A 26,966-nucleotide genomic window follows, 5' to 3' on the forward strand; every position below is an offset into this window, starting at 1 on the left:
ATCTTTGTGTTATAGGAGAAGGTGATTAGTGATTTGCAAATATTACAGTAATGCCAAGTGAAGTAAGAGGAGTGTCGTGAGAAAAGTGTGAAGCAATTTAAAAGGAGAGAGGAAGCATTTCCTCCTGGAGGTATGCATAAAGCCTAACTAAAGGAAATGGCGTTTGAGACAGCACTTTCAGATCATCAGGATTCCAACAGGCAAAACTATAAGCTGTGTACCTAGTCCTTCACTTTTTCTGAAAGGAGAGATAGAGATAGGTGTGGATTCTTCGGGGTTCCCAGGTGGCCCTAGTGGTAAAGAACTCACTTGCCAATGCAGGAGACAAAACAGATGTGAGTTTGATCCCCTGGGTCAGAAAGATCCCCTGGAGAAGCGCACGGCAACCCACTCCAGTATTCTGGCTTGGAGAATCCCATAGACAGAGGAGCCCGGCAGCCTAAATCCATAGGGTTGCAGAGAGTCGGACAGGAATGAAGATACCCAGCATGTACGCATGGATTCTTCAGTCATTCACAGGCAATAGAATATGGTTTGGCCAGATGGTCATGGATGCTAAAGGAATAAAATTAGAGAATTGATTGTGAGAAAGTCTTCAGAAAAGGCCTGTGGAGGGATTCCTAAAAGTTACAAAGAATGAAAGAATATCTATATTCCACTGAAAATTCACCAAAGGGGAGCCTACCTAGGTGAAGCCTACCTAGTCAGGAGGGCAAAACGTATTCTGTCAATTTCAGTCAGCCTGTTTCCCTGGCTACCCTAGAGCTTGACTGGCCCTGAGAGTGGAGACTTTCTCTCACTTGGGGAGATGCAGAAAATGTTACTGCTGGATGCTGCTTGCTTCAGGGAAACATCAGAAAAGTTTTTTTTTAAATACATATATATATATGTATTTCTTTTACTTTGTACTTTACAAAATTTATTAAATAATAAGCGCTACTAACTTTCATTATCTTAAATACAGTATTTAAACTATGTTTTCCTAGATGAATGTGTTTCTTTTTTTTTTTTTGCACAAAGAACAGAGTAGGTGAAAAGTGAGCTTATAAAAACAATTGAATCTTCAGTACAGAGACCTAGTGAGAACTTGACATACATTTAAGGACAGATAACTCTTTGCCCGCAATTATATACATCCCTATCCCACCTCCCAAAGAAACTATTTGGGCCTCTATATGGTACATATATAAACTATATGGTACACATATATGGGGCTTGCTCAGATGGTAAAGAATCTGCCTGCAATGCAAGAGACCCAGGTTTGATCCCTGGATTGGGACGATCCTCTGGAGAAGGGAATGATAACCCATTCCAATATTCTTGCCTGGAGAATTCCATGGACAGAGGAGCTACAGTTCATGAAGTCACAAAGAGCTAGACAGACTGAGTGACTAACACAGACACACACATACACATATATCAGAGTATATATATTCTCAGAGAGATTTAAATATATTGAATTCATAAAATAAAACATCTATGTATGAAAAAGAATATGAAATTATTTTAGAAACACTTGGAAATTTAAGATATAATTATTGATTTAAATAATTCAATACATAGATTGAATAGGAGTATGGGCATAGAGGAACATCAAATATCTGAGCTGGAAGGCTGAAATGAAAGATTATCCCAAAATACAGTACTACAGCATGGTACTATATGCTAGCAGAAAAAATGGAGACATGAAAAATAGATATAGGAGTTCTAACACATGCCAAATAGAAACTCCAGAAGAAAGACAATGGAAATAATGAAATTATTAAAAATAAAAAATAAAATTATCCAAAGTAATGAACACAAAGATTTTAAAGTTTTAGAAGTAATGAAGAAAAAAATGCCTTAAGTACATTCTGGTGAAATTTCAGAACTCCAAGCATAAAGAAAAAATCTTAAAAATATCAAGAGTAGAGTAAGGAGTTGCTCACAAAAAAAATAAGAATCGGATTAGTATCCATTTTGTCACCTCCAAAACTCGATGCTGGAAGACAGTGACAGGAAATTAGAAAGGAAAAGAAAAAATGCATAGTAAATACAATAGAAACAATAAATCCAAGCATATCATTAATCATAATAAAAAATACAGCTAACTTCAGAGCGAAGAGACAGGAGGTAGGAGCCAGCTATATAATGATTATAATAGGTATGTGTAAAATAAAATGACACAGAAAAAATCTACTGCAAAGAATTAAAAAGATAAGTACTAGACAAATAATTCTGGAATATTAATATCAGAAAAAAATAGGAATAAGATAAAAGTAATGAAGAACATTTAGAACTTCCCTGGTGGTCAGTGGTTAAGAATCCTCCTGCCAACGCAAGGGACATGGGTTCAATCCCTGGTCTGGGAAGATTCCACATGCCGAGGAGCAACTAAACCCAGGCTGCACAACTGCTGAGCCCACGAGCCCTAAAGCCTGGGCTCAACAGCAAGAGCAGCCACCACAATGAGAAGCCCACACCACAACTAGAGAGTAGCCCCTGCCCACTGCAGCTAGAGAAAGCCCGTGTGCAGCAACAAAGACTCAGCACAGTCAGATAAATAAAAAAAAAATTAGAGCATTTATACTGACATTGGCATAAATTACATTGATACATTTGCAGAATCTACAAATGATGCAAATGCAATCAAAATCTACATTTTGGAGTAGAAGGAAGATCCTGTAACTAAATGAACTAAGAATCAATTCAAGCTAAAGAGAGAGAGAAAGACAGAGAGGAGGAACAAATAATTGAATAAGCTAAAAAATGTTAATAAACATGAAAGTAGTAAACAAAAATAAGTAGATGACTAATCAAATGAAAAGCTAGTTCTTCCTATAAGCGTTCTTTTAAAAGAGCAATAAAATAAGCAGAATTTGTCAAATATGACCATGGTGAAGAAGGAATATATATAATAATCTTAGGACTGAGAAAGAAAAGATATGGAAAAATATTAATTATAAGCAAGTCAAATACAAATTTATACCAAATAAATTTGAAAATTAGTTGAAATTGATTATTCTTTAGGAAAAACTGAGTAATCAAAATTGACTCAGAAAGGAACTGAAATCCTGAAAAGACCAATAACCACAAAAGAAATTTAAGAGGTAACAGAAACCCTAAAAAGGGCACAATGCCCAGATGATCTTCTGGGCACATTGTACTAAACCTGCAAAGAACGGATTATTCCTGTATTATTTACACTGTTTAAGAACATAAAAAGAGATGGAAAGTTTTCAGTTCATTCTACAAATATAGCATAACACTGAATCATAACCAGATAAAAATAGAGGGGGAAAAACCACCCACAAACAATACAAGAAACCCAAAGACAAATAGAGGCAAGAATGCCAAACAAAATACTAGGAAATTTAACTTGACACTACATTGAGAATTACATCATGGACTAGTAGTCTTTTTCACAGGAATTCTAGGATAGTTTAACATTAGCCTGTCCCTTACTGTAATTCACAACACTAAGAGCTTAAAAGAGAAAAATTATATCATTCTCTCAGTACATATGAAATGACTTTTGCTAAAATTACTGATTGTCCTGATAAGAAAAGTTGTATTAAGCAACTTGATAGAAGATACTGCCAGAAACCTACACAATGCCTTCGATGAATCATAAGGATCATTCTCACTAAAGTGAAAGGTTCCACCACTCTTGTAATGCTTCGGTAGAAACTATTCTACCGCAAGGAAGACATATGATCCAGGAAACAGGTGATTCAACATGGGAAAAAGGCAACGGAAAGCCCCAAAAATCTGGTGGAAAAAAAATCCAGGCTGACAGATGTGCATCAGATCTAGAGAGTAATGGTAGGGGGTTGAACGGCTATAGGAAGGATAATTCCAAGAAAAAGGAAGAGAAGTAACTGATAGAACAGTATTAGCATGTATTATGAAGAGATGGAGACTTCTTCAGCAGAGTTTTCATGTGAATTAGTAATAGGAATCTAGAAAAGTAAGCAAAGAGAAAAAATTAGTTAACTATTAATTTGGGGGAGAGTTATTTAAGAAAATTAATTGAATTAGAGTACACTATATGACTCAGTGGCAAATAATATATATCGTCACAATAATGTTAAAGGTAAAGTCTGAATACTGATTTAACCAAAATGGTGTTAGAACCTGTTTGGGAAAATAGGACGAGAAGAAGAGTTGTTTACATATAAAAGCTAATTCCTTATCTTCCATAGTAGATAATTTCTAAAACTTTAAAAAAAATAGTAGCATGTTGTTTAGAAATACACTTATATTTACATATTTATATTTCTAAATATGTTTATATTTAGAAATATAAATGTGAAAGCCAGATGAAGCTGTAAGAATTAAGAATTGATGGTGGTGCCACTGATGTGTAGTAGCAGTGAAGAGGGATGTGTCTAGGACTGTAGGGTCTTGTTGTAAGTCTCCTAAAACTCATTCACTTATTTAAGTATCTGCATGTATTACTTTGATTAAAAAAAAAAATTAGATTCAGATTTTAAAAAAGAAAGAATAACAATACCCAGGAAGGATGTGAAGAAATGTATATTGGGTACTTTCTGTCAAAGTATCCTCTGACACTACAGGCAGAGAATAAATTATTATGAGCTTTCCAGAAAGCGTGTTAACAGAAAATACCAAAATTTCAAATCCAACAATTCCTCCTCTGGTAAATTATTTCAAGGAAAACAACACAGCAGATATGCAAAGATTTACTGAAAAGGATGTCACAGCAACATTCCTTAAAATATTGGGACACTCTCACTATTCATGTACATTAATAAGGGAATGATTAAGTAGATTATGCTCTTCCATACAATGGAATACTTGTAGGCTTTGTAACATAATAGTATAATGCAGTAGGGGGCTTCCCAGTTGGCTCAGCAGTACAGCATCCGCCTGCCAATGCTGGAGACGTGGGTTTCGTCCCTGGGTCGGGAAGATCCGAGGAAGAAACAGCAGCCCACTCCAGCATTCTTGCCTGGAGAATCCCATGGACAGGGGAGCCTGGCGGGCTACAGTCCACAGGGTCGCTAAGAATCAGACACGACTGAAGCACACACGCATACGTGCTGCTGCTGCTGCTGCTGCTGCTAAGTCGCTTCAGTCGTGTCCGACTCTGGGCGACCCCATAGACGGTAGCCCACCAGGCTCCCCCGTCCCCGGGATTCTCCAGGCAAGAACACTGGAGTGGGTTGCCATTTCCTTCTCCAATGCATGAAAATGAAAAGTGAAAGTGAAGTCGCTCAGTCACGTCCGACCCTTAGCGACCCCGTGGACTCAGCCTACCAGGCTCCTCCGTCCATGGGAGTTTCCAGGCAAGAGTACTGGAGTGGGTTGCCATTTCCTTCTCCGATACATGATGCAGTGGTTTTCAAATCATGCTTTTGGGAGTCTGCATTAGCTTCCCAGGGCTGCCACAGCAAAGTGCCAAAAACTCGGGGGGCTTAGAACAACACAACTGTATCGTCTCACAGTTCTATAGGCTGGAACAAGTCTAGATCAAGGTGCCTCAAGCGTTAGTTCCTTCTGAGGGCTGGGAGGGAGACTCTCTTCCATGCTTCTCTTCTAGCTTTTGGTGTTGCTGGCCATCTTTGGGGTTCCCTGGCCTGTAGCTGCCTCCCCCTTATCTCTGCCTTCCTCTCCACGTGGTGCTATCTGTGTATATGTGTCTGTCCCTGCTTTTGTGTCCAGTTTCTCCCTTTTTCATAAGGACACCTGTCATATTGGATTAGAGCCCACCCTAACGATCTCATCTTAACTTGATCATTTGCGAAGTCTGTTTCCAAATCAGGTTACAGGCACTGGGGGTGGACTTCACCATCTTTGGGAGGAGGGATACAATTTAACCCATAACAGAGTCTTAGGGTTTCTGAAGAGTTCCTCAAAAACCACTGAACTATTGGTCCTGAGATGGAAAATTCTGGAATTCTATTGCCCACTTCAACTAGAAACTTTCCATTTTTTATAAATTAGTATTCTGAGTGTTCCTGTGAAGGAAGGGCCTTCTACCTCCTTTACTTCAAAATATCTACCTTCCTACTACTTTAAAATATTTAAAAGCTACCAAAATACAGCTTTATTTTTTTTTCCCAATATATTGCTAATTGAAGAAGGCAGTTTTCAAGCAGGTGAACACGTTCCCAGTTCTGCAAAACTACAAAAATCCTTCTTTATATTTACATCTACAGTTCTTATATTTAGATTTATATCATTGTTTATATCACGAACCCCCAAAATATTCACAGTATTAACAGGTTACAATTCTCAAGTGTCCTTTTTTTTTTTTTTTTGTGTGTACACATTTAGTTTTATTGTAACAAAGCAACTTGTACACTTTTAACGTTTAAAACTGAGCATCATCTTTCCTTTCCAGTGAAACAAAAAGAAAAATTTAAAAATAAACAGGAACAAAATTACAATAGAGAATGTCAATTGCAAATAAGATCCTACAGGTTCTGCTGATTCTCCCATCGAGTGGCAGGGCTCAAGTCATCATTAGGAGAGAATTTATTTTAAAAGTGTCATCTTAAACTGCAAGGATGTCCGTTAAACATCACAATTAAACATGCCAAAGGAGAAGCCATGCTGTCAAAATGCCCACTTAACCCACCCAAACATCTCAAACCCACCCTTTGCTGACCTTCTATAACCCCATTTTTTTAAGTTTTTTTTCTTTTTTTAAACAAGAGAAAGTAGACAGATACATGTTGGTAAATGCTAACTGTCCATATTCACATAGAGACACAGTGTAATCTCTGAGCCCAATATACAGAGAAAGGAGGAAAAAAGCTAGAATTCTATGCACTACTACACAGGGGCCTAGCACCCTCCAGCTTCCAGCAGAGCTAAGGGAGCAGAAGGTTTTTCTTTTTTTCCCACAGAGCATGGTGGTGTTGATTCCATAGTTTTTGTTGAGACAGGAAGGGATAAAAATGAATTTGGAACAGAAAGGGGTAGAGATTCTTTTCCCACTGAATTCTGCTCAAGGTATTCCCCCCCCAATAAGTTGTGAACCATGGTATAAAGGAGAAAAGAGACCTCAAAAACAGGGCGACTGAGCACAAGAGGAGGAAAAAAAAAAAAAAAAAAAGACTGCAACTTGCTCCCAGGGACTGGAGAAAATTAAAAAAGGTTGGAATCCATCATTGTTCCATTAGTCATCTTCTCCTTCATCTTCCTCTCCTTCCTCCCCCTCATCATCATCTTCATCTTCTTCACCTTCATCCTCATCCCCTTCTTCATCAATATCTTCCAATCCTTCTTCCTCTTCATCATCGTCATCATCCTCTTCTCCTTCCCCTTCCTCATCATCCATGTCAGGAACCAAGTAGTACTGTAATGGATTTGGCCAAATATCATCTTTGATGACCTCTCCTAACTCATCTGCACCTGCATCAGAATGATCAGTAAACCAGGTGAAGAAGCTTTCTGGTTCCTCATGCTGTCTCTTCCTGCTGGCTTTATTCTGTGTTTGACTTGATCGTTTCGTCAAATCCTTTCCAGATTTCCATTTGATTTCAGTGGACTTTGAAGATGGATCACCACTCTCATTCAGATGAAATTCTTTGGAGAGAATTTTATTTTCGAAGTAAGGGTTTTCATCAAAATAAAAATCTATTCTGTAACCTGATTTAATGTCTTCAAATTCTGTCACTTCAACTCTTGTCAAATAATGCAGCGCCTCTTCATCCTCCTCCCCAAGCAGTGCAGACACTTGTGGATGGTTAACAAATGTTGTTACCCAAAAATTTGGGATTTTGGCGATCAATTCTGACCTCTTCTGAAAAAATGGTTGGCGGAGTTTGTTATATTTCTGTTCTACTTTCAAAATCTCCTCACTGGCTTGTTCATTAAGTCTGTCTATTTCATTTTGTACTTCATCAATATGTTCAATTGCTTCTTGCTGTTCTTTTTCTTCCTTCGGCAAGTTTGAAGAAGCAGATGCCTCGTCTGGCCTGGAAGCAGGAGTAGGCCTGGCTTTCTTCAGTTTCTTCGCTTGGGGTGGAAGAGAAGACTGGTGTTTGGGGGCCATGCTGGGGGAAAAAAAAGCCAAGAATCCTCCCAGGGGAAGAGAGAGGTACTGCGAGCTCAGAGAACTCTCAAGTGTCCTTTATATTTGTCTTCAAATTTTTCTAGGTCTATTTTTTTACAGTGACGTATCTGTGTAATAATAAAAGACTATAACTATTTTTTAAAGAGAGAAAGAGGTTACTTATGACATTTGGTAAATGCAATTTGGTAAACTGATACAGTTTTGACCACCCGGCTTGGCTTATAAGAATTTCAAACTAAGATAATATGGATGACTATTCACTTCTCTCCAAAAGATTGGCCTTGCCATTCAAACTTAGCTGGAAAAAACTGAGTCTATAAATCCAAGTGTCTATTGGTGGATAAATAGATAAATAAAACATGGCCTTTATAGACAATGAAGTATTATTCAGCCTTTAAAGAGAAAGAAATTCTGACACATGTTACAACGTGGCTGAGCCTTGAAGGCGTTATACTAAGTGAAATAAGCCAGTGACAAACGGACGAATATTATATGATTCCACTCCTCCGAGGTATTTAGAATAGTCAAATTCATAAAAACAGAAAGAAGAATGGTGTTTGCCAGGGGCTGAGAGGATGGGTGAATGACGAGTTATTGTTTAATGGGTACAGGGCTTTATAAGATGAAAAATAGCCCTGGAGGTGGATGGTGGCAATGGTTGCAGACCATGTGAATGCACTGAATCCCACTGGATGGTGCCCTTAAAAATGGTAAAATGGAAAATTTTATGCCATGTATATTCTACCACAATTTAAAAAATAAAGAAACTAAATATAAAAGAAATTGAATCTCTAAACACTTGAAGGTAGTGTATACCTAGCTGACATTCATTTTAAATTTCTTAAGCTCATTTATTTGTTATTTTTCATCAATGAATCATCATGATCACAATCATCATTTTCATCTAGACTGTCATCATCAGACGGTCTAGGAAACCAGTTGCATGCTTTACTCCAAAGATTGTTTTTCATTTCATCATACAAGCAGCATACATATTTTTTGGTGAAAAACACTAAAAGAGCTCTGAGAAGGTCCTTCTTTGAAATTTTTCGATGGATTCACCTAACCTCAACATTCCCTTCCTTGCCCCCCAGGGAAACCTCTCCCCAGCCCAGCACCTTCCACCTCCCAGCCACAAGAAGGCTAAACGAGATAATCAGAAAAGCTACTCAAGAAAAGAAGAAGGAAGAATCAGCTACATATTCAACAAGGCAAGGAAGAAGAAAATGCAAATCTGTTCCAGTTCTCCAGTTTCACCTTAAAGGCACAAGACTGTAGATGCTTATGAACAGCTTTTCAAAGCCTAAATTCACAGCCTCTCCACGCGGGAGGTTACCAGCATCTGAAGAAAAACAACCACTACCAGAAAAGCTCTTCTTTGTTTTCATTCTTTTCAGTCCTTCAGGAAACTCTTGATAATGTGAAATGTTATTACTGCAAATGTTGGCCCAGGCAAGTTTACTCCAGAGTCTGACTATCACTGACTGTTCACAGAATAAAATCATTTTTAAAGCCTGCGAGGAGAGCCAAGTGCAAACCACAAATCAGAAAACCACCAAGGCGGGCTGGCCTCGCTGCCAGAGTTTAATGTGATCTAATGGGAGGACAAGAAGATGTGAGAATTTGATTTTACAATGCTCCATGTAACATTTGGCTATACAAAGGGGTTGGGCCCAACTTCCCCATCCTTAAGCAAACATTTGAAGTAATGTTTTACTTTCTCATCAGTTTTAATTCTGTCAACCAGGATGTAGAGATTCAGCCTGCCCTGCTCATTTTAAAAGTGCCGTCTACTTTGGGTGGTTATAGATTTGCTGAATATTGATTCATATAAAATGAAGATGGGCAGGTGGGGAAGGGGCCAGGAAAATAGGATGAAGCTATTTAGTGGCAGTGTCTCAACTGGATTGCAGCTCTCTCCTGCATTTGTGATTTATTCCACGGGTGGGAGGACAGGGGACAGCTCACTGAAGAGCATTCTTTCACAAGCAAAAGCTAACCCCAGTGAGAGAGAGTCAGATCTGGGCTGGATCATGTTGCCCAGTCTCCCACCAAATGGGAACGGAACTCAAATGTAACTCTATTTCCCATCATTCACTTTTAAAAAAAAATGTAAAAAAAGAAAATGGTAGCAACATTGAAACTCTCTGCCCATGGGAAATTAACAACTGATGGATCTATGGAGTAAGGAAGGTCCATCATGAAATCCCATGTAAGGCATATATACAATGAAAAACAAATGAAAGTCACATTTCATGCTGTTCTTATTTCTGTTGCCAGGAGAATAAGAGTCAGATCTCTTTCCCTCTTCTTACAGAATAATGCATCTTAACAACACCAAACTCCTACTTACATTGTCATCTTAAAGCAATTACAAGGTTGACCCAGTGAAGAAATGCGAAACCCACAGACTGTAGTTTGTTAATGTAATAGTTGCTAAGTTAACTGCAACATAGCCCAGGATGCAGGAAGAAATATTAGAACTTTTAGTTCTATTGACTTTTTATCTAAAAAATAAGAAAGTAAGCCTCGCCAACAGTTAAAATGAAAAAGACACTAGCTATTGTCAACTTGGTACAGATATAGACAGAGGATCCCCTAGCACCTGGGGCTTGTGAGTCTTCCTGAAGGAAGCTGAGGCTTCCACAGTGCAGAGGGTGTGACACCGGTCGCCTCAGTTCAGGAAGGCTGGGCTGCAGTAATTATGGACCAAACATGCCATGGCTTGGCACAAAAGAGGTTTATTTTTAGCTCAGGGAGTCATTCTGGTGATCAGATCAGCAGAGTAGCTCAAGTCACTCAGGCACTCAGGTTAATGAAACTCTGCCAACTTCTACTCAGGGTCAGCATGGCCATCTGCATCTCTCCCAGCCCGAAGAAGGACGGGATATGGAGAATCAGCCCTGTGAATGTATTTCATGGTCCCAGCCTAGAAGAGGCACATATTGTTTCAGCTCCCCTTTCTTTGGCTAGAACTTGGACTCATAGCCACGTCTAACCACAAAAGGGAGGAGTGGGGTGGGAAATGTACCTGGTTATCAGCCCAGGAAGAGGAAAAAGGATCCTGGTGAACAGCCCACAGCCTTCTCGACCACTGAAGTCCTCATGCACTCAGTGTATTACAACGTCTCTCTCTCCATGTGTTCCCTTCTCATAGATTTAACCATTGTCATGAAACTTAATCTCATAAAATGAACAGGCGGCTTAAAAGGATTCCTACCAAAATGTCACAAACTGAAAAACAATACTAATAATTCGAGCACAAGCCAGTAAGAAGAAAAGACCAGAGTTGAAGTGTCTCATATTTTTAACTCTATCAGTCACAGTCTGAGGCTTAAAAAAAAAGACTATTAAATTACTTCTGATAAGAAGCAGATTAAAAATTCTCAAAGAAAGTACGTTTATTTAAAATGCATATTTATATCCACTTATAATAAGGAACCTCACTATATATATTTATATATACATATACATTATATATACATATATAACAATGTTAATAAGAATGTGAACATATCATAATTAACAAAATACTTAAGTAACTGTAAAATGAGCTGGAGATAAGCTTCTATATTATATTATATTAATTTAATTTAGGTTACTTCAATTTAGCAGCTTAAAGTCATGCTATACCCAATCTCTTATTTTGAAAAAAACTTATTAACCTTGCTGATACATGTTTAGAAGCCTCTTTTGAGATTTCCGATTCAATAACAAAATACAAAAAGCCGCAAACAATTGGATTCTCCTCATTTTTTCTTTCCCTTGTATTAAAATGGCAAAATAATATATGTATAACAATATGGCAACAAACAAAGGTATATTCCTTTGTCACATAGAAAAATGCTAAAGTTTTAAGAAATAATTAAAGTGTATTATGCAGCATTGGAGTTTGATTTATAGATGGATGAAAGCACAGGTGTTTCTACATAACTCAGGTTATGGTACTTGCTAGATCATTTTCAATAAATTAAACATACAGTGATTCATGTGTATGAATGTGTGCATCAGTGCATAGGCACCTTCTCTCTTGCTCTCTCTCTCTCTCTCTATATATATATATATATATATGTATTCTAGAGAATGTATATTCTCAGTAGTCATTCAACCAATATTTATTATCGAGTACCTATTCATACACTCATGGAATCTTCATTAGTGTCAATAGTAAATTTAACAAAAACTTATTTTAAGAGAAAACTGTTTAAGTATATCCATTGATGGAGCAACTACTCTGACTGTAATGTTTGAAAAGTTCTCTGGGATGAGTTTACTGAGGTAGCACAAACATATTGCTCCACCATTCACAGGCACTCATAGACAAGTCACTGCAACAAAATGCTCATTCATAGGCAAGCCACTGCAACAAAATGTCAACATTTAGAGAAATTTAGGGAGACTAGAGCTCACAAAAATGGTGAAGATTTGGGACTTAGTGACTATAACTTCCCGGAGAAGGCAATGGCACCCCACTCCAGTACTCTTGCCACTTCTGAGGAATTTGAAGAGTTTATGGGAGAAGGGCAGTATATAATAGGAAACTGAAGGTTATACATATGTTCTAACCATGAAATGTTGAAGTCATCTTAGAAAATCATACCTTGGTCAAAAGTTGCTTAAAGAATCAGCAGTCTTTTCTCAGTACTTGGAGCAAAAGTGGTGTCCTTGCCAGCCAAGTCCTGTGAGCCAAAGCTAGGGGTTGAGGGCGATACTCTGTCACAGGGATTGCAAATGCAGGTGGGTCTCCATTCCGTGTGATTGACATCCTGCACATGCTTCTTGCAGACCAGCCCCACACAGAGCAGTGCTACTTCATTTCAGTTATTGGATTCTTCTACTCTGTTTGCTTGCTGTTTATAATTTCTAACTCTTTGTTTAAAACTCCGTGTAACTGCTTACCCTGTGCATTCATTCTTTCCCTGAGTTCTTGGATCATTTTTACAATCATTACTCTGAACCCTCTCTCAGGCAGGTTGCCTATCATCACTTCACTTATTTGTTCTTCTGGGGTTTTATCTTGTTCCTTTGTCTGGAACATGTTCCTTTGCCATCTCACTTTGCTTAAATTTCTATTTATATGTTTACATATGTAGTATGTTAGTCATGTTTCTCATGAAGAAGTGGCCCTCTGTAGGGAATGTCCTATGTGTCCCAGCAGTACACTCCCTTCTCAGCACCCAAAGACCAGGGACCAGCTCGTCCCGGAGTAGGTTCTGACCTGTTTGTGGATTCAGTTTCACAGGCTGCAGGAGCATAGTTTTAATGCTTCTGGTGTCTGCCCCCTGGTGGGTGAGGCTGGTCGAGGCACTTGTGAAAGCTTTATGGTGGGAGGGTTGGTGCCTGCACATGGGTGGATGGAGCTGGGTCTTATCTCTCTAAAGGACAGGGCCTCAAATGTCTACAGGTGGCTATAGGCTCAGAAAGTCTTTAGGCATCCTATCTGCAGATGGGTGGAGCTGTGTTCCCATCCTTTTAGTTGTTTGGCATGAGGTGCTCCAGCACTGAAGCCTATAGGTTGTTGAGTGGGGCTAAGTCTTGGTGCTAATGACACAAGCAAAACATCTGCCTCCAGCAATAGTTCATGCAGATGAACACTCCCTGATATGTCTGCCAACAGCTTTTATGACACCTGAGGGAGCCATAGCTGCCCCTACTGTTCCCCCCACAGATGCTCAAAGACCAGCAGGTAGGTGTGACCCAGGCTCCTATGAGGTCACTGCTTTTACCCTGAGTCCCACTGCATGCAAGACCTTGTGTGCACCCTCCAAGAGTGGAGTCTCTGCTTCCTCCAGTCCTGTGGAGCTTCTGCAATCAAGCCCCACTGATCTTCAGAGTCAAATGATTCGGGGACTCCTACTCCTAATGCAGAAAACGTTGGCATATTATATTTTCTTGGGCTCCAAAATCACTGTGGACGGTGACTGCAGCCATGAAATTAAAGGACACTTGCTGCTCGGAAGGAAAGTCATGACAAATCTAGCAGCATATTAGCAAGCAGTGACATCACTTTGCTGACAAAGGTCAGAATAGTCAAGGCTATGGTTTTTCCAGTAGTCATGTAGAGATGTGAGAGTTGGACCATAAAGAAGGCTGAGCACCAAAGAATTGATGCTTTTGAATTGTGGTGTTGGAGAAGACTCTTGAGAGTCCCATGGATGGCAAGGAGATCAAACCAGCCAACTTTAAAGGACATCAACCCTGAATATTCATTGAAAGGACTGATGCCTAAGCTGAGGTTCCAACACTTTGGCCACCTGATGTTAAGAGCCAACTCACTGGAAAAGACCCTGATGCTGGGAAAGATTGAGGGCAGGAGAAGGGGGCAACATAGAAGGTTGAATGGCATCACTGACTCAATGGACATGAGTTTGAGCAAACTCTGGAGATAGTGAAGGACAGGGAAGCCTGGCAAGCTGCAGTCCGTGGGATCCCAAAGAGTCAGACATGACTTAGCAACTGAACAACTACAACAGGCTGGGGAGCCTGAAGTGGGGCTCAGAATTCTCCCTCCTAAAAGAGCACTTCTGTCATGTACTTATTCTCCAGTTCGTGGGTCACCCACCTGGGGGGTATGGGGTTTGATTTTATCGCTAGTGCGCCCCTCCTACCATCTCATTGTGGTTTCTTGTCTTTAGAACATCTTTTTTGGTAGGTTCTGGTCTTTACTGATGGTTGTTCTGCAGTTAGTTGTGATTTGGGTGTGCTTATGAGAGGAGGTGAACTCAAGGTCCTTCCTCTCCGCCACTTTGTCTTCGTCCAGATCAATGCTACTTGAATCAACACCTTGTCCAAGCAAGAAGAAAAGCAGTGGAGAGCCTAAGAGGTATCCTTAAAAGCTACCCAAGCAGGATCATCTAGCACCAATGGCTATCAAGACATATCTAATTTGTAAGCTATAGGCATATAAGCTATAACTTATAAGAACGGATGAGATCAAACCTGAAGACAGGGAGAAAAGCAGAAGTCACAAATGGCAGCCTGTTTTTGGCCAAGCCAATAAATGAGTTTTGTTTGCCTTGGACAATGTTTTTTTTTTTAAAAACGGTGTTATCTGACTACATTTGAGCCAACTCAAATTGCCCCAAAATTGGGCAATTGCATCCAACAAAATCAATTTCCAGCTTCTCTTGAAAAATTAGAAGTTATTACAACACTGGGCTCACGTTACCACTTGGCAATGATTAGAGGGAACTGAGAAGTACTGGCTACCTTAACAATGACGGTGTGTCTGTCAGTTAGCCACTGCTCTCACTGATTGCAGTAGTTTTATTTACCTGCTTGTTCCCGGTAGGCATCTGAATTCATGACCTTCTGGTTAAAATTAGAGAAGAGGTCTGAGAAATGGAAGAATTTGCCTCCTGCTATAGCTTTTCATAAGCCAGTATATTTTCCCCCTATCTAAAGATTTATTCATCTTTTTATTCTCATAGGACCCTACTATTCCCTGGGGTTTGCACATAATGGAGATTCCCTAAGTATTTTCTGAAGTTTTTTTTTTGTGTGTGTGTGAGGGGAAAGGTTGGCTGTTTTGGTTTGTGGGGGGTTTTATTTAGCTTCAGATAAGTCAGTGTTTATACCTAATTGCACTTTTTTAAAACCTGAATTTGATGTTCATTTATTCAATGGCATGTTCATAGTTCATTCCTCCTGTTCACTGTCATCACCTTGAACATCTGCTCTGATCATAGTAATATTAATAAAACAGTAATGGCCCATTACCTGTCCAATTTCCTCTAAAATTGGAAGATCTTACAGAATTTTTATTACCTCCTGCTGTGAGTAGTAAGAATTTGCACACACAGAGTTGGGTAATATAGGGAGTTCTGTGTAATGCAAAGAATATAATAAAGCCTCAAAAAATAAGAAATAAAATTTCCTTTTCAGTTGATTGGGCTTTTCCTTAGTTTTCCCTACCTTCCTTCACTTGGAAAGATAATAGAGAAGAACTGAGATCATACATCTTGATGAATGAAGTAACAAGGGAGATAGAAAGAGGAGAAATTTCCATTCTCAAAAAGGAAAACTGCTACTTCATAGAATCTACTGTATCAGAATCTGATCAAGCTTCACTGGCTTTGGCAATAAGTTCTTCCTACAATTTGGAAATACAAAGGAATTGTACGATCAACATCACAGAAATGCCAGAGTCACTTATCTGCACACCCTCAATCATTGTATTTTAATTTTCTCACTTTTCTTCTGCCAACTGAAGGAAGCAAGAAATGAGCTGATATTAGAAATAAGATACAGCAAGTCTGAAATGGCAGGAGATCAATAATAAAACTGACGGTCGAAAGTTTCCTCTCACTTTCAACAGTTCCCTCAAACCAAAAATAATAAAAATAAATTTTATTTAATCACATTAGCTCATTAATCACATAAAGGCCTGGCTGTTGACCCTTCACCTTTCCCAGTGGGGCTGAGAAAGTCAACAAACTAATAAAATAAAATGAAGTCTCTAACCAGAAATTTGAAAAAAAAAAAAATCCCTTCATTAATGATTAAGAATAATGTACCCTTGAGATTCAAGTTAATTTCTCCAAAATTTCATTTTAAAAAATCATGAATATTAGCTAAACCAAACAAATGGGATTTTTTGCACCCTCTTTTTTAAAAATAAGAGAGATTTTAATGAGCTTCTTTGTTCACCTTGATTAAAACAGAATTTTAGGAAAAAGTAACCTAGCAGAACTTCAGAAATGTGAAGTTCAAGTTCAACTAATGAAGGGACAAAGACTTTAATTTTAGCTGAATGATCCTCCCATTTCTGTGTCAGCTTCGCACTCTATTAGATCGTCCAGAACAAAAGGCTCAGACCCTCCCACTGGGAATCTTTAGCTGGAGCCCTGGGCACTATTGTTGATTTTATCCTAAAGGGCTTGGGAACACATTTTACAAACATGAAAATAAAGAGCAAATAAGTGTGAGAAGCATTCAGTGAAAGAAGGTCAATGGAAATAGCTCACACGCTGTCAAAGCCCCATGGGATTTCTTTTAAAATGATGTAGGTAGATGCATTTTTGGTTGGTGTGTTTAATCAGATAGAGGTTTCAAAATGATATTCATTTGTCTCTTTCCTTATGTGGAAAATAATCACAATTTTTCAGGGAAGAATCTTCTGGTGGGTTACAAACTGCTAGGCTCATCCTCTCACACAACCAAATACCTTATTTTCAGCCTGAGACTCAAGGATGCTTTCTTTGGACAAATCAACATTGGCTTCATGTACAGAAATTCCCCTTTCTAAGGTTGCCTGGTACAAATGAAGCATAGGAATCCCATGACACCTGCAAACATTTCTCCTCTTCTGACTGAGTTTGGCCACGCATGGAATCAGAACTAGGAAGTCAGGGACCTACCCACCAGATGAATGCTACTTCACATTGTTTTTGATGCTATTTTCCTTTTAACTAAAAATGAAATAATGAATCACATGATAACTTCATGATGAATTTTGCACATACTAAAATATAAAAGAGAAGACGTTGTTTCTTGACTTCCCAGTATATGTGAAGCACATTTTGTACTGGAACAAACAACTTGAAAATGTATTACACTCACAAATGGCATCTAACGAGAACAGTTGCTTATGTGACTGTAAAAGAGAGAAACTTCAACCATTGATAGAGAGCTGCCAGAAATACTAGAAAAAAAAACCCCAAAAGCTTTCTCGGTTTAAGTTAAGGAATAAAATTAGTCTCCTACAAATCCTACCCTTAAATCAAAAGATGAAAATCATCCAGCTTTATTATACAGACCTTTCCAACTAACCATATGAATAATTCAGCCTAAGAAAGCCACTATTATCCAGCATGGAATCTCTAACACGCAATTGCAAGTTTTCTTAGGATCTCAGAGGAGTTCCAAGATTGCATTTTTTACGACGGATGGTGGTTATGACTAACTAAAATTCTACCACAAAATATAAAGTGGGCTGTAGACTAGAAATCTGTTGAGTCGTCAAGCATTTGGTCACTAGGAGCTACCCAGAAAAGACACACCCAGTATAAACCTATATCCGTTCCATCACTGACTGAGTACATATTTATTGAGGGCCCACCACACACTGAGTCTCATGATGGAAGCTGGGGTGTGAACAAGATAGATATTGCTTCATCTCGTGGAGAAGGAAAAGGGTCTAAGTCTCTCATCCCGGATCTCTCAGGCTACTCATGGTAGCGAAGTCTCAGAATGACGAAGGTGCTATTATCATTGTGTCAGAATGAGAGAACTCTTAGTTCCATTACTCACAAGGCCAAATGATTGATGGGGAACAGAGAAAAAAATTGTTCAAATCACTTTTATCAGTGAAAAAAAAATTACATGGAGTTTGCAATAGACTGAATGTTTGTGTTGCCCTGCCAAATGTATATGTTAAAACTCCAACTCCCATAACGAAGATGTGGTACATATAATAACGCACTATGGACCATAAAAAAAATTAAATAACGTCATTTGCAGCAGCATGGATGGAACTAGAGATTATCATACTAAGTGAAGAAAATCAGACAGAGAAAAACAATACCACATGATATTGCTTATATGTGGAATCTTTAAAAAGGACACAAATTAACTTCTTTACAAAATAGACTCACAGATGTAGAAAACAAACGTATGGTTACTACAAGGGAAAGGAAGGGGGAGGGAAAATTAGGAGTTTAGGATTAACAGATATACACTACTATATAAAAAACAGATAAATAGCAAGGACCTACTGTATAGCACAGGGAACTATATTCATTGTCTTGTAATAACCTAAAATGGAAAAGTCTCAAAAAGAATAGAAACACATATATATAGCTAACTAAGTCACTTTGCTATACACCTGAAGCTAACACAACATTGTAAATCAACTATACCTCTATTTTAAAAAAGTATAGTGATGCTTGTTTGCAACTAGTATATCATATGGGTTCTCCCGTAACTTTCATTTTTGCACAATATTGTGTTTGAAAATTTTCATTCATGTTTATTCGTGATGTTATAGTTTGTTGTCATTATTCATATAGTGTTCCACTATATGAATAAACTTCAATGGGTGGATATTTAAAAACAAGCCCCAAACACCCCTACCTCTCAATGTAATGGTATTAGGAGCTGGGGCCTTTGACAGGTAATTAGAATTACATGAGTCCATGAAGGTGAATTCTTTGTGAATGAGATTAGTGCCCTTAAAAGAGTCTCATGAGAGCTTTCTTCCTCTCTCTGCCATCCACCATGTGAGGGTGCAAGGAGAAGTCAGCTGTCTGTAACCCCGAGGAAGGCTCTCCCTGGAACCCACCCATTCTGGCACCTCCATCTTGGACTTTTGGCCTCCAGAACTGTCTGGAGAACAATCTGGACTCAGAATCCTCCAAAAGAGAGATAAATGTCTGCTGTTTATAAGCCACCCAGTCTGTGATATTTTTGTTATAGATGCCTGAACTAAGGCAAAGTTGATGTGAACTGTTTTTATTTTATTGTTGTTTTCCTTGTCTTGTTTCCTTGAAGATCAGATGATGAATGGATGGGAGTAAGATGAATGTTATCAACCACGCAACACTAATTCTCATTTAAAGTGTTGTTGGCTCTGAGCTGACGCAGACAGACATCTCTGTCATCATCACCATCATCATCAAGAGGCCTGCAGTCCCCTCTTATCAATTTTATTTATTATGCCCATGAAACATGTGTCAGCATCACCCAAACAGTACCAAGGACCTGGTCAGGGAATGTATCTCAATATATATCTGCATGTATTGAATAGCTAATGGATTAGGTAGTTTAGAAATTGCACACAGGCTGGCAAATGCAGATGGGCTGGAGCTGTGTGAATGTGTAATAAAAATCCAATAAAACATTTGAGCAAACTCACACATCTGTGGGCAGATGGGAGGCATTATGTAATATAGGTCATTGCTACAGCAACCTCTAACCCCCTGGCTACTGCACTGGGCCAAGGTTGAGTGTACAGGGCCTCTTTGCGTTTTCTTTCTCTGTCAACAGTCAGAGAAATCACCTTTTAATCTCTCTAAAATGAACTATTAAAAATAGGAAGGCTTTGGCTCACACTCATAAAAACAGTGCACCAAATACCCCAAATCTTTGACTCAGGACCCTAGGTCTCACTGCTCATATTTGTTTGTTTTTGAAAACATAACATTTCCATGAATACACTTTGCTTCTCACCAGATGTCTTTCTCCCTGATAAATGCACTAGATGGGAATGTTTGAGGTGGTTCTTCCATGTAGCTTTGGAGAGTAACTTAAGAAGTGGTCAAACAATTGGTTATACAAACCACAAAAACAGAATGAGAGATAGGTTTGGAATTTTCAAAAAGGCTATATTCACCAGACTATGTAAATAATATGAAACTAATATTCAGAAATCCTCACTTTAAAGATGTGTGGGTTTCATGTATATAAATTTTACTGGATTCCGGAGTAACATTAGAATTTCCTCTGTCTACTGACTAATCTTCAACTTGATATTCTGGAGTGACTTTCTCGTCTGGATGAAAGTTCTCTCCTATGGTATTAAACATTTAAGGTACATAAATCTGGAAAGTGGGGGTTAAGGGAAATAGGGGAATCTACTTCTAAAGCATCTGAGTGAAAAAATATCTAAGGGGATTTAGGAAACTGTGTTTTAGAGATAGAACATTTACAAAAGCTTTAGGGTCACCTATACTTGGATTCAGGCTTCCCAGGTGACTCAGTGGTAAAGAATCTGCCTGCCAATGCAGGAGACACAGATTCAATCTCCGGATTGGGAAAATCCCCGGGAGAAGGAAATGGCAATCCCCTCCAGTATTCTTGCCTGGGAAATCCCATGGATGGAAGAGCCTGGCAGGCTACAGTCCATGGGGTTGCAAAAGAGTCGGACAAGATTTAGTGACTAAAACAATAAGATACTTGGATTCAGTCCTATCATTTTTTGGTCTTGTGACCTAGGACAAGTTCTTTAACCTTTATTACTCAATGTTCTCATCTGTAAAACGAAGATAATAAAAGCACTTACCTCCTAAAATTGTTGTGAGATTTAAATTAATTACTGTATACAAAGCACTTACAATAGTGCCTAGCACATCATTAAGTACTCAGTAAATGTTAGCAATAATTATAGTTGTTGTATTTAAGACAAGGGAAAAAAAAAATTCAACTAGAAAAATTATTGTTCAACTATCAGAATCCTGAGTCCAAGCAGTAAGGTCAGTGAAAATTAATGACCTCAAAATGCCATGAGTCAGTTCTTAAAAATTTTCATTAAAAGTTAGGGTCATTTATCACACACTTAGGCTTTGCTCTCTTAGCCTCTTTTGGTCAATCAATGCCAAAGAACTGCTAAAATGAGGCCTATCACTGAAAAAAGGTATGTCTCATCATTTAACACAAAATTCTAGGAACAAGAGCTGTGAAGTGGAATGTGGCTATCAAACCTATCAATTTGAAAGATGCTGTTTCCCAGATCGGCCTACATCAAATTTCAAAGGTGAAATTAGAACTTTGTATTGTGATCCATAGAGTATTTTATTATAAAACCCTTCTTATCTATACAAATTTATAGAAAAAATTGTAATGAACAATGGTATACTCATCTCATCCAGCTTTTTAAAAAAAGACAATATTGTAAAGTAATTAGCCCCCAACTAAAATAAATAAATTTATAAAAAAAAAAAAAAAAGACAGCCTACTGAGCACACTTGCCAGCAGAGAATACAGAGCATGAGCTGCCACGTGGAGCAATTGCAGAAGGTACTCTTCTTAGAATGGAATGTGAATGCCCCCCGTGGGTGATAACACATTGTATTCTATGTGAAGCATGTCCCCTGGGATTGAGCAATGCAGACGCAAACCTGCATGCAATCAAGAACTCCAGTAACCACTTCCTTGGATCACTCAGGAACTCTGACCAGAATCTGCTGTTGATTAGGCTCAAGGCCATTTTTATACCTTTATTATATATGTGTCTCTTAGTATTGATTTCCTCTCTTTGTACTTAGTATGAAATTATCATTCTTTATGAATCCTTCTGCAACTTGCTTTTTATGAAAAAACATTATCCTTCTAAGATATATTCCTATTCATCCGTCTAGTTCCAGTTCATTCAATTTAACAGTTGAATAGGATGATTATATGAATAAATCAGTTTACTTAATTAGACATACTCCTTTCAGGGAACACTCAGGGGTTTCCTTCTTTCTGCTTTTTTAAAATGAGTTTTCAATAAATGTAAGCTATTATGGCACCTCTTGTTTTGCATTCACTACCTTGGTGAACAATAGCTATTCTATACTCCTTCTGTGCACCTCCTTTAATTCAGTTATCTTAAAAGGCTTAAAACTATGTTATCTAGGCTTGGGAACTTCCCTGGTGGTCCTGTGGTTAAGAATCCACCTTCCAATGCAGGGGATGTGGGTTTGATCGCTGGTCAGGGAACTAAGATCTCACACGCCACGAGCAACTAAGCCTGTGAGGCGCAACATGCTCTTCAGCCTGGGTGCCACAACTAGAGAAAGCCCATGTGCCGTAATGAAGACCGAGCACAGCCAAAATCAATAAATAATAATTTTAAAAAATTTACCAGGCAGCCTCATAGTAAGAGATCCACATATGATTAGGTCTGGCCAATCAAAGGCAATCATGAAAGGTGTTCAACATGATAGTAAGATAGACTCTGCATGCCTGCCATTTCCGCTGCTGCTGATAAATGTGGTCATGGAGGTACTGGGTTTTTTCACACAGTGATGGAAGGGGTCCTAATGTCCACTTACTCGTGAGGTTTGAGAGGCAGGGTATCGCCTATCTGTTTTGTCAGTGTGGATCATGGCAGCTCTGCTCTGCAGTGGCAGCAACTGCTTCCTGATGACATGATAATCTTCTGATTGTGGCGGTTTCTTGCTCAGCGGGTTGGGTGGTTTGTGTTTATGGCTCAGTCATCTGTTCTCTACTGTAGCTTTGGATGTCACACCTGAAAGTTCAACCAAGGGTCTATTTCTTCATCTTACTAATGATTTGACTCAATACTCTATCATTAGAGATGGATTTATGTGTTTTTTATAAAAACTGCAGAAGTAAGATATTTTAACTACTATAAATTAAGGCTACCATCTCTTTCCACTCACACTTCCCCTCACTTACATTTGCTTCCAGTCTTGATGGAGTGGCCTTAGGCATTTTGGGGTCTACTTAAGAAAAAACTGAGTTAGGTATACATTTAGATTAACAGGCATAGTTTTGTGTTTACGATGTCTCCTAATGCCCAGTGTGTAATTTCATCTGGCTTTGTGATATGAGAAAACAGATCCAAAGATCATACAGCAGTCTGAACATGCCTGTACGTTCTGCTGAGCGGTAGAAGAGCAGCAAAGTTTAAAACTGACAGAGCCAGAGGCCAATCTGTAGAAACTTCCAAATCTTATAGTTCATATAAAAAAATGAGATATTTGACAGTGGTTTTCTCAATTTTCTAAACAATTTGGCAATAGTTCTAAAACTTTACATGGCATTATCAATAATGAGTTGTAAAGATGAAAGGAATTTTCTAAACTATCAATAAAACAAAACTCCAGTTACAACAAAAAGACTAAAATACCTTATTCTCTTTATAAAAGTGATACTACAAAATTACTATCAAATAGAGCACTATTTACAATAACGAAGACAGTTATCTTACAAAGCTTTAAACTATGTTATCCAGGCATAACCAAGACACAGAAAATAACCCAAGGACCTATCAACAGATGATTGGCTTAAGAAGATGTGTTATACAATGGAATATTACTCAGCCTCAAAAAAAGAATGAAATATTGCCATTTGGAGCAACATGGATGGACCTGAGAATATTATAATTAGTAAAGTAAGTCAGATAGAAAAAGACAAATATTATATATCACTCATATGTGGAATCTAAAAATAATACAAATGAATCTATATACAACATAGAAACAGGCTCACAGACATGGAAAACAACTTATGGCTGTGAAAGTGAAAGTGTTAGTCACTCAGTCGTGTCCAGCTCTTTGCAACTCCGTGGACTGTAGCCCGCCAGGCTCCTCTGCCCATGGAACTGCCCAGGAGAGAATACTGGAGTGGGTACCCGTTCTCTCCTCCAGAGGAGAAGGAGAAGGATAAGTTAGGAGTATGAGATTAACAGATAGAAACTACTGTACACAAAATATATAAACAATAGCACTAGACAAGGAACTATATTCAATTATCTTATAATAACCTATAATGGAAAATCATCTGAAAAAATATGCACATAACTGAATCACCTTGCTGTACACCTGAAACTAACACAAAATTGTATGTCAACTATACTCCAATAGAAACAAACTCATTAAATTTCAAAAAGTAAAACAAGTAAATAAATACCTAGAGAATTATGAGGATGGATTCTGAGAGTGATAGTTGAGGCTGAATATGCACGCATTTACCAGAGACTCTGGATTCAGTGCTCTAGTTCACAGAGCTGGAAGCAGTCTTAAGTGCTCACTTACCTAGTTAACTGAACCTGAACTCAACAGTGGCCTACACTAAATAAAACTAGTTACTAGAAATTCCTTGATATAAGGTAGAGGAAAGTTTTCAGAGACTTTGGGAGGTAGGGAAGTCGGAGATAGCTTAACATGCCTGCCTTACTTACTCATTCGTAGCTGTGAGCCTTGAAAGTGCTCAGAGAACTTCTCTTTACCAAAACATTGGAAATCATCACAGTCTCAATTTTTGCAGGTTGGGGACCAAGGCAGTGATACTTCTTCAGAAATAGAACCCCGAGTTAAATAAGAACAAAGCCAACCCAGAGTAGCAAAGACCATGTAGCAGCAGGTAACAACTAGAGAGTAAAGGAATAGACTCATTACATAGAAAGCAAGGGTTTGATGATAGAACAGTTTGCTCTATTCTCCATACCACTCAACAAAGTCCCAAAGCCTCTTTGACTGATAAATGGAGGCCTGGCTTGAACTAAAATGATAGAGAACCAAGGGTGCTGGCTCAGTTCCAAGATCTGAGACCCGGAGTCCCATGAATGAGGAAGCCAGGATCACCTGAGGAAGAAAGCTGAGAGCTGAGACATGGCCATAAGTCATACTATAAATGCCAGCTAGGCTGCCCCAAAAGACCTGTTGATATTTACTATCATAATTGTGCCCTGGGAAAAGGGAACTATCTAGATCTTTATCTAAAGAATTACTGGGCTCTGACTCTAAGTAAATGCTAATCCCTGAGGTCCAGTATTGCTCCTGTGGTCAACTATTAAGAAGGGGGACTTACTGTGGTTAAGTGATACAAGGAATTTTGCTCCAAGTTGATCTCACACTAAGCCCAGTGTGTTCTTGAACACATCTTGTGGTTATATCTCCATACCTGTATGCAGACTTGAAAAAAAAAAAACAACTAGAAGAATCCTCACATAGCTTCCTGACTTCTGGAGTTATGGCTATTATATATGGAGAAAAAAGTGAAAGTGTTAGTTGCTCAGTCATGTCTGACTCTTTGCAACCCCACGGACTGCAGCCTGTCAGACTCTTCTGTTCATGGAATTCTCCAGGCAAAAATACTGGAGTGGGTAGCCATTCCCTTCTCCAGGAGATCTTCCTGGCCCAGGGACTGAACCCAGGCCTCCTGCATTGCAGGTGGATTTTTTAACCATCTGAGACACCAGGGAAGCCCATCATATTATGGCAGAAAAGTCAAATGGAAACTTCCAGAACTACCGGTCCTTTCCACAATAGCAAAGCAAAGGTAATACAACATCTCTAAGAAGAATCACAGAAATTAGTGATTATGTATGATTAATTCACATTCTGCCAATCAGATGAACTCAAGATTTGGGACACAAAAGGGAAGCGAACTCTGCCTTTCTGTGCTCTGTATTCTCTGCTGGCAAGCATGATCATGCCATGTGTGCTGGTCACATCCCAGGGACCAGTCATGAGCTTTGCAGGTGTCGAGAGCCAGGGCAAGGTGTCTGTTCTGTTGGGTAGAACACAGCAGACACGGCATTGATCTGGATCCAGCAGCAATAGCAGTAACTTTCTGACTGTGATGATTTCCTGAGTATGACAGTTACTTCCTGCGACAACTTACTGACTCTGACAGCAGCGACAAGATTCTGGAGCCAGAGGTGTCCTGACCATAGATGAGGTGGCAGCTCCTTTGCTGGCCCAATTCCATGATTTGGGGGAGTCATTTCTGAAAGCCCAGCCTAGAGTTTTTAGCCTTCTTGAAAATTCTAAAGCCATTAAATAACTTCTAATAAATGCCTGTCTGCTTTATAGTTAGAATAGATTCTGTTCCTTGAAAATGAACCCTGATTGATACAGAACACATACATGTCAGTTTCTCCACAGTATATACCCAGGAGTGTACTAACTGGGTCATGGTATATACAGTCAGCCCTCCATATCCATGGGTTCCACATCTGTGGATTCAAATAACCGCAGATTGATAATATCACTCCTCCATTCCAGAAAGTTCCAAAAAGCAAAAGTTGAATTTGTCACACACCAGCAACTACTTACACAGCTCTAGCTCTGTATTAACAACTATTTACACTGCATTGGGTATTACAAGTAATCTAGAGGTGATTTAAAGTATACAGGAGGATGTGCAAAGGTTTGGTGCAAATGCTATGTCATTTTATATAAGGGACTTGAGTGTCCACAGATTTTGGTATTTGCTGGGTCCTGGAACTAGTCTCCCCCATAACTGAGGGACAATTGTATACATTTTAAACTGTACTAGATATTACCTGGAGAAGGACATGGCATCCCACTCTAGTACTCTTGCCTGAAAATTCCCATGGACGGAGGGGTCTGGTAGGCTACAGTCCATGGCGTCATGAAGAGTTGGACACGACCGAGCGACTTCACTTTCACTTTTCACATTCATGCATTGGAGAAGGAAACGGCAACCCACTCCAGTATTCTTGCCTGGAGAATCCCAGGGACAG

At 38.8% G+C, this 26,966-nt stretch overlaps 1 long non-coding RNA gene and 1 pseudogene across 2 annotated transcripts in view; both read right to left on the reverse strand.

Annotated features, from left to right (window-relative positions):
- LOC145526999 (uncharacterized) overlaps positions 1–13,575 on the reverse strand; it is a 109,121-nt gene extending 95,546 nt beyond the window's left edge. Inside the window, exon 1 of the long non-coding RNA XR_014069391.1 lies at positions 12,630–13,575. This is a non-coding gene — a long non-coding RNA (uncharacterized LOC145526999). The remainder of the gene's footprint in view (positions 1–12,629) is intronic.
- Positions 6,469–10,629, reverse strand: LOC145525341 (protein SET pseudogene; annotated as a pseudogene). Its single transcript, XR_014068121.1, has one exon. The product of XR_014068121.1 is annotated as a protein SET pseudogene (transcript).
- Positions 13,576–26,966: the final 13,391 nt, after the last annotated feature.

The sequence above is a fragment of the Giraffa tippelskirchi genome, chromosome 11 (genome assembly GCF_054371585.1).
Source record: "Giraffa tippelskirchi isolate mGirTip1 chromosome 11, T2T-mGirTip1v1.2.pri, whole genome shotgun sequence".
Classification (NCBI taxonomy): Eukaryota; Metazoa; Chordata; class Mammalia; order Artiodactyla; family Giraffidae; genus Giraffa; species Giraffa tippelskirchi.